The sequence below is a fragment of the Orbicella franksi genome, chromosome 1, assembly GCF_964199315.1.
Source record: "Orbicella franksi chromosome 1, jaOrbFran1.1, whole genome shotgun sequence".
Taxonomy (NCBI): Eukaryota; Metazoa; Cnidaria; class Anthozoa; order Scleractinia; family Merulinidae; genus Orbicella; species Orbicella franksi.
The window spans coordinates 18,551,789-18,564,127 of NC_138145.1; the positions used below are offsets into that span (position 1 = coordinate 18,551,789).

The 12,339-nt window shown below is 39.9% G+C and overlaps 1 pseudogene across 1 annotated transcript in view; it reads left to right on the plus strand.

Annotated features, from left to right (window-relative positions):
• The first annotated feature begins 4,447 nt into the window (after window positions 1–4,447).
• Window positions 4,448–12,339, plus strand: part of LOC145495045 (uncharacterized) — a 30,429-nt pseudogene continuing 22,537 nt past the window's right edge. Inside the window, exon 1 of the transcript XR_014050367.1 lies at window positions 4,448–4,631. The product of XR_014050367.1 is annotated as an uncharacterized LOC145495045 (transcript). The remainder of the gene's footprint in view (window positions 4,632–12,339) is intronic.

Sequence of the window (12,339 nt, forward strand, 5' to 3'; positions counted from 1 at the left end):
TGGAGGCGGAGAAGTTCAGAAATAAAAGGCCGTCTGATCCAATCCTATGAGCAACCCAGCCATGAGCTTTGACTTGCTGTTGCCTTAAGACATTAGATGTAGAAAACTCTGCGATAAGATCGAGTTAATTCAGTCATAAAACGTTCGTAGTTTTCAACTAAGGTTTTCCCGGGACATATTCAATATTAAAGTCTTGTTTTAAAAATGATATGTCTCTACTGTATTGATTTAGTTTTTGTAGAGGAACGTTTAAACCACTCAATATTGATTCCCAATAATCAGGTGACGTTTTAGCTCATAAACATTTTGTTCTCCTTTTGTCTCTCACTTCTACAGTTACTAACTTTTGTGGACAAAAATATGCCATAAATGGGTGTTGGTAGTGATAAAAGCCCCCCCCCCCTAAAAAAAATGTCAAAATTGGTAATTCAAGCTGGATTTACTTTCTTAGCTATCAAGAAATTCAGAGAAGTTCTGCATGTTCGTTCGTTTTTCGACTTCTTGGCTAGCATAAGCCCATAAACCTATGTTCTGACTGAGGTAAGGAGCTTTGAAGACACTGTCATGTCATCTTTCAATTCTCCGCAGTTCAAATATATGATCTTTCATATATTCACTTGTAAGGGAGTTTATTATGAACCGAATGGTTTTCTGTGCTTCCGATTAGAGGGGAGGGGGGTATTGGCAAACATTTAGGGTATTCATACTCCTGCATAATATGTACTTCATGGAATATTAGATTTAGTTAAAAGGCTGTCTGAATCATTGCATCTGCGTAAGGAAAAGAGCCATTAAGTTCAAAAGAGGGTAAATCAACCTTGGGTTTGGAACTACTTCGCTATGTACCGGAAAACAACCTCTTCGTTTTGTCTTTAGTTTTCCTTTTTTCATCGTGAGATTAGCAAGTTAAACCTCGTCGCGAGGTGGGTTACATTGAACGAGGTTAGCATCAACGTAAAATTACCTTTGAACAACAGAACTATACCCCAATATACCTAATTTGGAGCCTGATTATTCACAGGTTAAGGGACAGTTAATTTTTTTATGGGATAGGGGGGCTGGTGGGATTTGGTAGATGGTCCCTGATATATATAATGACTCCCCCCACCATCAGAATTTTTTACCTAACCCCGTCTCGTACCCCTAAATGTTTGAAAATTAAAAAGTCTGAAAAATATAGAAGAACAACTTATACCAGTTTCATAGCATTTTAAGCAGTTTTTGATACTGTACCAGTTGTTTAGTCATAAAAATGGACAAAGAGCACCACCCGACAATAAAATTCACGGCTGAGGTTTCTGAAACAGAAACGACATTCCTGGATACGAACATTTCTAAAGGCGAAAGATTCAAAAAAGACTCAGTTCTTGATGTGCGAACCCACTTCAAGCCTACTGAAACGTTCCAATATATACACTTTACTTCATCCCACCCACCGGGAGTTAAAAAAGGTTTCATCAAAGGAGAGGCTTTAAGACTTCTCAGAACGAACTCTTCTAAGAAAATATTTGAAGAGAAAATCAAAACCTTCAAGTCACACCTTATTGAGAGAGGTTACCCAGAGAATCTTATTCAAGCAACCCTCTCTGAAGTGAACTTTGAAGAGAGGAAACTAGCCCTCCAACCAAAACAGAGAGAAAACAAACGAATCTTACCTTTTGTCACACAATATCAACCATCAGTGCCAAACCTAAAACAAATCCTAATGAAAAAATGGTATTTAATAGAACAACAACCATTACTGAGCGAAATCTACAAGGATCCGCCCCTCGTTTCATACAAAAGAGGGCGTTCGCTCAAAGATATACTTGTGAGAGCCAAACTATAAAAGGCTAAAACACGCGCTTGAGAGTCGTGCAGGCCTGTCAACCCCATTTTACACAGTAGATCAGAGCTGACATTGTCTTGACTGTTCGTTGAAAGAGAGCTGCATGGTCTTTAGTGAAGGCCTGATTGTATTTACAGGGTTCAGAGTGGGGGTGCATGAGCATGCTCCCCTGGGACTCTCTTCTCCTTTGATGGTAAGTGCAGGTTTTGTTTACGGAAACCGAGTACAGAATAAGTTGGAATATCATAAGCAATGAAAGTAATTAAGAAATGCTGGCAGTATCAATACGCTCACGGTCACTGCGGGCAACGAACACGCCATACGTAAACACTAACCGGAAGTCGATTTTTGCGTGGTAGTTCCAGGTATCTCGCCAATTTTCTCCAAGCCAATATTTGAATTTAAAAGTGGTTTAGGATAATTTTCTCCTTGATGCATGTGGTCTTCTTAAAGTCCTCGAATTCTCAAGTAAATCATCTCGTTTAATAAACACTTGTAAATAATGGCTTTGCTTATTATGGTGAACAACACAATCATCTACCATCCGGCAAACGGACAAGGCACTGATCGAGCTTCATCGAGGACGAGCCTACATTCCTAATATTTAAAGCAATTTACCAGTTATTATTTCACGTGATTCTACGGAGGCTGGCGACATTTTTAGTCGGGTGGTGGTAAAGAGTCAGTTCAGTTACTAATAAATTAGCGATTTTTTCGTTGTGAATTACTGGTGTGACTTCCGGTTGATGTATCGTGCGACCCATGGTCACTCACCACCCTATTTCTTCTTTACTTTCATTGCTTAATTTTCTAATGGGTACGGATACTATAGCTGATGATATTCCAAACAATTCTGTGCCCTATGTTCAGTAAACAAAACCTGCACTTTCCGTCAAAGAAAACTGCAACTCGTCCGCCATCTTGGAAATGTCAGCTAAGCTAAATTTATTACTATAATAAATAATAATAATACATAATATTTTAAGAGGAAGCCTCAAATCACCATAAGGTGGTTTTCAGGAGGGTCCTCTGAGAAAATAAATGTTAAACCTTTAAAATACATTAAGATCTAAAATACAATAAAAAGGACAAAAACCTATGCGGTAAGCTAACTAAGATTAAAAACTAAAACAAGAATTACTGAACTTGAAGCGGTCCCATTGCTAATTCCGGGCATGCGTAAATTTTAATTTCCCATTGATTTTATAGGGGGTCAGTAGGGAGGTCAGGAGGGGGTCATTAAGGGGTTAGTGTTTTGTTGAAACCCCTTTAAACACCATATGTTTTGGTATGGCCCCCCTCCATCCCACCAGCACCCCTACCTTATAAGAAAATGAACGGTCCCTGAATAACCAACCTCAGACTTTTCTATCCGAACGCCGGATAAGACTCTTATCTTCCAAAAATTATCAGTCGTGCATAGTCAGTACAGTCTTGGTAGGAAGTAAATTTGACAGAACCTGATAATAGACTGAAGAATGTTCTGTCCAGTTAGTACATATTCAGTGTAAGCTATTGTTGACTTAGATAGTAAAATGTAGTTGTTATCTGTTTTGCGACACTTAGCTTATAAACAGACACAGCAGTGGGTTACACGCATGTGTCTTCCTTGCTTCCTTATTTTCCACTGGAAATGGTTGATTTACCTGAACTTTCCTGCACATTTTAGTCTGAAATAAACATTCACAATTAATGGTCTTCCCACCAAAAAAGCTCAAGTTTACACTTGGCCACACCAAAGTTTTGTGGATAAGTCTTACTCCCTGGATAAAGTTTTAATATCGAACAAAGTAAAGATTATAATTTGTCTCGTTTTTGTCTCGCCTAGCAAAGCTAACTGCAAACTCGGGTAAACCCTCAGCTTTTCCAACCTGCATCAGTTTTGATAGCAAGATAAGAGAGATTTTTCATTTTATTTCAGAGTTTGGTCCTAGGGCCAGTGATAAATGTTTATTTTCCGAACCTTTTCCTTCCCGCTTTGTAGTGTGAAATCTTTATGTCGAGGTGATCAAACTGGAAATCAAATGTCTGCTGCTCATCAAATTTGGACGCTTTGTTTATCCAGATTTTGAATTAATTTTCTTTTTTAACTCTTCATTCCTGTAGAAGATTTTCAGTTTTAGTAGATACTTAATTATAGAGGAGACCCAGTAGCCATTCGCAAAGAGGAAAAGAAAAGAAAGATTTTGTCTTCACTTCCTCTAGAGCAAGATGTTGCACACGTTCCAGCGCGCGCGCGAGTTACTCGGTTTGGGGTTTGACCCTAGACTACGAGTAGTCCCTCTTTCGCTTAGTCCGTCGTGTGTGACGCGAAAGAAAACCGCGCGAAATCCTGGGGGCGAGGAGTGCGCGAAAGGAGGGACCCTCCGTTCGCGCGCTTCTCGCCTCCAGGATTTCGCACGGCCATTCTTTTCTCGCGGTTTTCTTTGGCGTCACGCACGACTGACCAAGCGAAAGGAGGACTACTCAAGGACTACTCTAGTTTGACCAGTTTGACCCAAGTCCTCAAGTCCTCCTTACCCGGCTGGGAAAGGACTGGGACTCAAAGGGAAACACGAAACCCGACATGAACAGAAAACATGAACAAGAAAGAGGCCCTTGTCAGTAGTCTTTTTCTTTAAAACATCGGTTAAGTTCCTACAGCAATAAGAAACCTGTTGAAGGGAGCTATTCGTGGTCGATTTTTAAGAACCTGGGTCATCATGATTCATGAACAGGCGGAGACAAACTTTTTTTGAGAGCTGGCTTACCAAATGGACCCCGGACAGTTTCGTGGATTTCAAACCGGGCTTCACTATTGAAGGTAAACCAAGTTTAAGCATTTTATTCATGCTCAAGTTATTACGTCTTCATAAGGCTATATTGTACAAATGCAATGAGTGTAAGGTCATCATTCATTCATGGTTTCAAGGCTATTAGTTGCATATCCAACCTATCACGTTAGCCTACTAAGTTTAAGTCTTAATTAATTATAAGCCTTAGGCCTTGTCTTTCCTGCCAGTTGCAAAAATAAAGGTGATTTCGTGTGCTCTGACTGTCATGAGCCACTCAATGAAATACTTCGCGCTTGAAAATCTTGGAAAGGTTTTTGGGCCGAAGTGTAAGATGTGTTCTAAAATTTCCTGCATTAAATCTTCAGCAGACAATAATATTGTTAGTAAAACCCTTCTTGTGTTTCATTTCTTCCCTTCCTCGACAAGCTTTTCTGAGTATCACCCGTCACTGCCATTGATCCCAATTTCAGTTCCATGCGGCTTCCCCTTCTCATTCCCCCAAATTATGCAGAAAAAAACCTGTCAGAAGATTTGTCAAAATGTGCAGAGGGGTGGCAATCATAAAGGCATTGAATTCGGGCAGGCAGTTTTTTCATTCCCCCCCCTCCCCCGGACCCCTTGTGGCTTCGCCGCTCATTTTTGCGGATCACGTTCTATACAATCCTATACCCGAACCAACTAAAATGCCAGCTACGCAGTCTATCGAAACAGCAGACCGCTTTTGTTTTCTTCTAAAGAGTGAAATCAGCCTACTACATGTAGTAGGACAATTATCATCATAACCAATCTTTTAACAGTACGTAACAAGTTCTTTACAATAAATTATGTTAGCTCAAGAATTGTATTTCTCCTCACAAAGACCCCAAGATTTAAAGAACAGAACAAATTGTTACTAACTCAATTCACTAACCAGCCAACAAACATTTTGACTTCTAATGGGCTGTTCACAAACACCCAGATTGCTCAAGATGTTTGAATTACCACCTCAAAAACACCCAAAAAACCACAAGATAAATTTATGATTTCATGCAACCGCATGATAATTTATTAATTGTGAACCACCAGATAAATGTGAATGTACCTGCAAACTGGCACTCAAAATTGGCTTAACCCACCAAACTGCCACTCAGCACTATAACTTGCACATTTACCTACTGAGCTAACCTTGAATGGTGTGTCTAAATATCCAGCAGCTGGACAGCGTTTCTAAATTATAACTCTGTGTCTTGCAGTCAGAAAATTTTCCTTTTACATCTTATTACTATTGCAGGTACTGAGAACTAACTGTAAACAGGCTAACTGGTTTGCCATTCATGTTAACCTTCACACTTTTCATGCTAACTGGAGTACTATTCAGTGCTAACCAGACATGGGGTATTTTAAGCAAAGAGTAATATTCTGTGGCTAGTTTGAAAAGCCCCATGGTTAGCATGAACGGTGCATAATATTAATGGTAACACGACTAATTATAGTTGTAAATAAGAAATTTTGCTGGAAACAGAGTATTTTAAAAATGTTTTCTGTGTCTACAATGTAGACACAGCGGAACCTCAAAACTATCTCATTTACATGTAGCTTACTTAGGGTGTATTGCTGTCATTCTGCATTTGAATGTCATTTTTTTCAAATGCCATGGGCAAATACCTCGAGTTCTTACCATATAGTTATGATTACCATTAAATAATGGTGAGGGTTTTTCCAAAAGTAAAAAACCAGCTGAACTAGAGATGGCATTTACCATATCATAATAATGTTAGCTTTGTTTATTTTCTAGTAGTCCACAATTTCTGAATGGATTTTATAGCAGTACATGTATTTGTATGATCAATTAGACTGACTTCCAAAATCTATGGATTTTTTGGCTACATGCAGGGTGCAAAGAAAACAAATTTTTGAGCTTGACCTATGATGATCTCTAGCCCAGAAGACATTCTCATCAGTCCTCTATGGCAATCCCCCTTCGTAATACATGTACATCACACAAGGACGTACATGTATGATGTCACTGTTGTTCTTTTGAGAACAAATCAGAGCTTACCTTTGATTGCAATAATATCTTTGCTAAGTTTAGGTCTTGCTAAGTTGAGCAGTGTGATGTCATTCTGGGGTTGTTAGCAATGTGGCTAGGAAGTCCTTGGAGTTAACCTCATTCATCGATCGAGTCTGCTGTAATTATGGACTAGTCGTTTCCTCAAGTGCAAGATGTCAGAAGTAGAAAGTGCTAGGCCGAACAAGCACTGGGAACCAAAAATGAAACAACCAAAAAAGTTAATGAGGGACAGAAATTGGTTGCAGGGAAAATGCATTAGTCCAAGCTGAAACAGGAAAAGGCACTGTGGAAGACTGAGGTGACTTAGTAAGTAACATCACCACATGGAGAAGCTGTGTATTCTGCCCAAGAATGTACATGTAATGGCTATTGAAAAACATGTCGAGCAGCTCTCGTCACTTCTGGAGAGTACACTGGAAATTCTGGATGATTTATGTGTTGCTGGAAAAAACAGAAGTAGGGAATCAAAAGGCGGTTGTGAAAGAAGCACAACCAATTGAATTAGAAATTAGGGCTGCGATCAAGAAAGCCCTCAAGGTTGTGAAATCACATGTTTAAATTCCTTCTGCCAAGGTAGGTGCTGCACAAGAGAGACATGAAACTCAATGCATGCAACTTTGCCAATCATTTCAGAAGGTTAGCTTAATGCACGTACACCTTTCCTGGCATCCCAAACCAGTTAGAGCGAAGCAAGGACTTCTGAGAATTTGCCCGGCAGCTTTTCTGTGAAGAATCACTTGAAACCATTAGAAGTACTGTCCTATTGTGGAGTGAAGGCAAAATTTGAAGGAGTTCTCCAGGGGTGCTATCTGAGAGTCTGGTAGATCAGCTGGACAAGCCAGTCAATCTAAAAATGGCAAGATTGCGTCAATGCTTGTTTGGAACCGCACTTGAATCCTTAAGAGGGCTTGGAGTTTCTGAACCAGAGTATGAGGAAGCTAGGGCAAATTGCAATCGAAATTCTGCCCAGGTCAGCAGTGACAGCTGAGGGCTTACATGAACCAGCTGGAAAAAATAGCGCAACTGTGGAATAGCGATGTTGAAGGTTTTGAAAAGTTTGCGGATCTGGTTGAGATAACTGCAGTGGTAAAACTGCAAGTCAATGGATGCAAGGGAGAGCTTGGTGAAGGAACCTTGCACACTGAGTTTGGTAGTCAAGAAACTTGGAGAGGACCAGGTAGAACAGTACAGTTGCTAGTTACAAGAATAGAGCTTTGAACGGTCCATGGTAAGTTAAAAAGACTGGCTCAAAGAGGAGGTATGAATCTGAGTGGATGCCATGGAGGTCTACATACATGTATGTTATATGACCCAGTGGGAAAATAAAAGACAGATGGTAGGCAGGTTACAAACAGAAATCACTTCAGAAACAAGAGTATGGTGACCATCATAAAAAGTTTCAGCAAAAGAACTATGATGGAGGGATGTAGCTAGCTAAGGATACACAGTTGTGCTGTCAGTGTTTGGCCTGAGATCAGCAGCTCAGGGTATTCTTAGAGTCTGCATGAAGTCATAAACATGCCAAATCAAAGAATGCCAAATCATCGCCAAGTCCTACACGAAGGTTTCACTGCTACTAACGTATGTATGATGATGACACTGATCCGTCACTTACTGCACATGAAGGAGCTTTCAGTATTGCGGTCTCGCAGCAGTGACAGGGCGGTCTTGCAATGGCAGCTATGATGACATCCAACTCAGAGCGTTTAATGAAGCCTACTCTATGAGAAACATTTGAGCGTGGGTGAAGGCATGAGGAAGGAAGATGAATAAGTGAATGCAATCCTGGATGATGCATGCCTCAAATGAATCATTTTGGAATGAAGAAATAGCTGGAGCTGTTGGGTTGATGGAACCCTACCAGAGAGTCAAAATCCATGTGTTAATAACTCTGTGGAGACCTTTCAAACCATGCTGTTGACAACTGAGATTGAAAGTGTGAATGAACAGTTAATAAAATTAAGAGACTGAGGTGAAGATGTGCCGCTGCAGTGTGACTGAGAGCTACAAGGTTGAAGGGAAGAAATGTCAACCAAAGTGGCCTCACCTTTTCGAGTATGATTTCCCTTCTTCAGCAAATGATGGATTGGTAGACTTGGTGAGATGGGTGGATAATGCTAACTTGTATTACTCTTTTGTTGATGTCTGTGAAAAGGACGGCATACCGGTCACTCATTTGGATCTGCTCTGGTGGGCTAATGTACTGGGTCTCAAGAAAAGAGAGTGGAGTCCAGAACAGGAATGTTCACATTCCATTTGTAAATTGCTAAGAAGGGAAGCAGAGCTGGTTTGTGGAACTGGATGTTGTTGTGAATTGGAGCAAAATTAAAAGCAGTTCTGGGAGGTTGAGTGTTATGGGACTGAACTGAATGATCTAATTGTGTGCACAGAAGAAGAGGAATTAGCCCTTGAGAAAGTCAGAAGCTCTGTATGTTACAACATTGTGATTCCCTGGAAAGAACAGTGGCCACAATTAGCCAAGAATCAGCAAGTGGCAGAATCCCACTTTTGCAGGACTGAGAGGAACTTGAAGAAATACAAATTTGTTGAAAAAGAGTATCAGAAAACCATCGAGACGTATATGAAGAGGACCTTCCTGAAAACCACCTCTAGGTGATTGGAGGCCTCCTCTCTTAAAATATTAATTTATTATTATACTATTATTATATAGGTCGTCACACAGGAAAATGCCAGGTGTCACTGAACAATACACTGTAGCTATCCAATAGCTGCTAGAACTGTGCTTTAGTCTACTATTAGATCATTTACTTGACACTGTTGAATAGGACTAGAAGGGCTGAACTGTTTATTGAGTTATTTTTTTGTAAAAAAAATACCTCTTAGTCGGCACGTCGGGTATGTTATGGACGGGTCAATGGGTGAGTGAGTGAATGAGTGAGTGAGAGATGTATGTATGTCACACCAATCAGATTGGATCTACTATGAACAGCCAATCAAATTTCTCGTTGTAAAGGTAAATGGTACGTGAGAAACACAAGGTATGTCTAAACACAAGGATTTTGGTAAATGAAAAATAAAGAGTGACGTGTATGTTGCCGGTTTGTGATTTTTAGTCCGGTTTGGAGGGGAGTGTGACAGTTACATACGTACATTGGGTTGTTTTAGAGTGCATAATTTTCAGTGTAATGGTGGCTAGTTATGAACGAGATGAGTCTTGAGTTTTGAAGCAGTTCATGAGTAGTAGGCAAATGGCACGAGATATTTTCATTTTTAATTACAAAGGGTAACTTGATACTTTTGTTTTTCATAAGAAGTTAATTCAATTAGAGGTCACGAATCGTCGGTTCTAGTTCTTAGGGCATGTTTTAGAGGAGACGAGACTATTTAGATTTGAAGCAGTTCTAACGTTTACAATAGTAAGTGCAGTAACGATTGTTTTGTTCTTATTGCATGCAAATATAACGAGATATTTTTATTTTTTAGTTACAATGGGTAATTTGACACTCTTGTTTTTCACAAGGTAGTAAATTCAATTAGAGCTGACGAATCGTCACCACTTGTTTCCAAGAGATGTTTGCTATTTTTAGTTACAAATGGTAACTCGACACTTTTGTTTTTCATATGGGAGTAAATTCAATTAGAGTTTACAAGTTATCGGCCATTGTTCCCAGGATATTAAGCAAAAAAGAAGCTTTCCTTTCTAGAGTGTTTTTACATCTCTGCAGTAGCAGTTTAATATTTTTATTTGATGGGCATTTTATGACATTCTTTTCAGTCCGATATTTTTAAAGGTAAAAAGTATGAAAACTGTTCAAATGTTCTTTGAAGTCTGTGTGGCACCAAGTTAAAGTGCAATTTATTTAAATCAGACTTTCAACGTGTCAGAGAGGTTTTTTTCTCTTTCTTTAAATTTTCGGTGAAGTAGTGTTGTTGCGTTGTGTTGTGTAAAAAGGGTAAACTTACTACTCGTATAAAATGCGAAAAGTTCTCTTAACTTGAGTATTTTTGAGCAAAAATTCCTCTTGGAGGGCTGGAAGGGCTCCCGAGGGGGTACTCCCAGAAAAATTGGTTGGGGGTGTGCGGCCCGCTTACCAAAACCGTTACCCTATTTATGACCAAAATCTGCGATATTCCTTACCCTATTTATGACCTGACCAAAAATTCGAAACCCTATTTACGACCTGACCCTCAAATCAAAACCCTGTTTCAGACCTGCGTTATAATTAGCTCCCTAGTTCAAACCAATGTTAAATTACCGTAAACATGTAAATTTGTCAAGGGCTTTTGTTGATTTTCTTTTCGATAATGATGAAAAAGTGGCTTCTTCTTAAAGCATACCCATATCAAGGCTAGAGTGCAAAAACCGTACCCTATTTATGACCAAAATGGCCCAAATCAGCTAAAATCGAGATCCTATTTATGACTAAAACGGCTGAACAACCATGCCCTTCGGGGCCGCACAGACCTATATAGCCCATATAAGGGAGTCCGCCCCCCGGGGGAAGGGCTACGTGATCGGTGAGTGAGGGAGTTATGCATGTGCGCGTGTGTCAGACCAATCGCAGTGTGGGTTGTATCAAAGAACGAATAAAATTGCTACATTAATCTGGAGACGTCAGATTACTGTAGTTTGTTCAGTAAAACATTTTATGACTTACTATTTAGTTATCTTACCATTACCGATGTAACATCGTATGTACATCATAAACTCCCAGTTTCTTTCTTGCTGTACATCGCAACCAAAAAAACTTGTCAAATCAACCAAATCATTACTGTAAACAGTTCCATGAATGCTCCTATCTCCGAGACTTTTAGTTCACAAAAAATAACTCTTGCACGCCTTGCGTGCCTATGTTTATAATCATCTCAGTGGACTGTGGGGAAAAAGCAGGCATACATGCATGCCCAGAAGTGGGTCTCAAATTCAGACAGAGTTATGGAAGAATACTGGAAGAAGACCAAGCCAGAGAAGTGAACATAAAGGACAACAAAGATACAGTGCCAACAACACTTGGCTTGTAATGGAATTGCATTGAGGATGTATTTGTATCTGTTTCACTGTCACCCAATAGAAAAATATATCAAAAATCATTTGGTGAATAAGAGAAGAAAATGCGATCAAGAGTACAGAAGGTATAGATAAAGAGAACACTTAAATTCCACCTTTTAGGTCTGTGGGCTATCCTAAACTTCAGATCTATATCAACCTCGTTCCCAGGGTCTCTCATCTTACCGCCCCCTGGAGCGAGCGAAGAGAGACCCTGGTTGGGTCTGGTCACGTGTCTCCCAGAATCTGGGAGATGACAATTAAATTATTGAGGGGATGGGCGGCCTAGTGGGAATTTTGTCTATACTTAGCCCACGGGAGTGCGGGATGTGTTGTCACCAAAGTAAACCAAGAACGATATGATGTTCTGTGCAATGTCCGGCGGTAATGTTCTGCAAACGCCAAGGAAAACTTATCCATCATCTGATAGCAAAAATCCAAGTCGCTGAAGGTTGTATGGTTCAGTGAAGGACGTTACATATTGTAAAAATCTCCTCAAGAAGGTGAATGGAGAATTGCACACCGCGGCCGAGGCTGTGTATGGAAGATGTTTGACTCATCTTAACCTCAGAATGAAGTGTAGGCCTCGTTACCGGAGATTAAATAATTTTAGAGAATTCAGGGCCTTTTAATTGATCACTGAAAGCCAAAGTCACTTCGAAAGGAGCGAAAGAGTGAA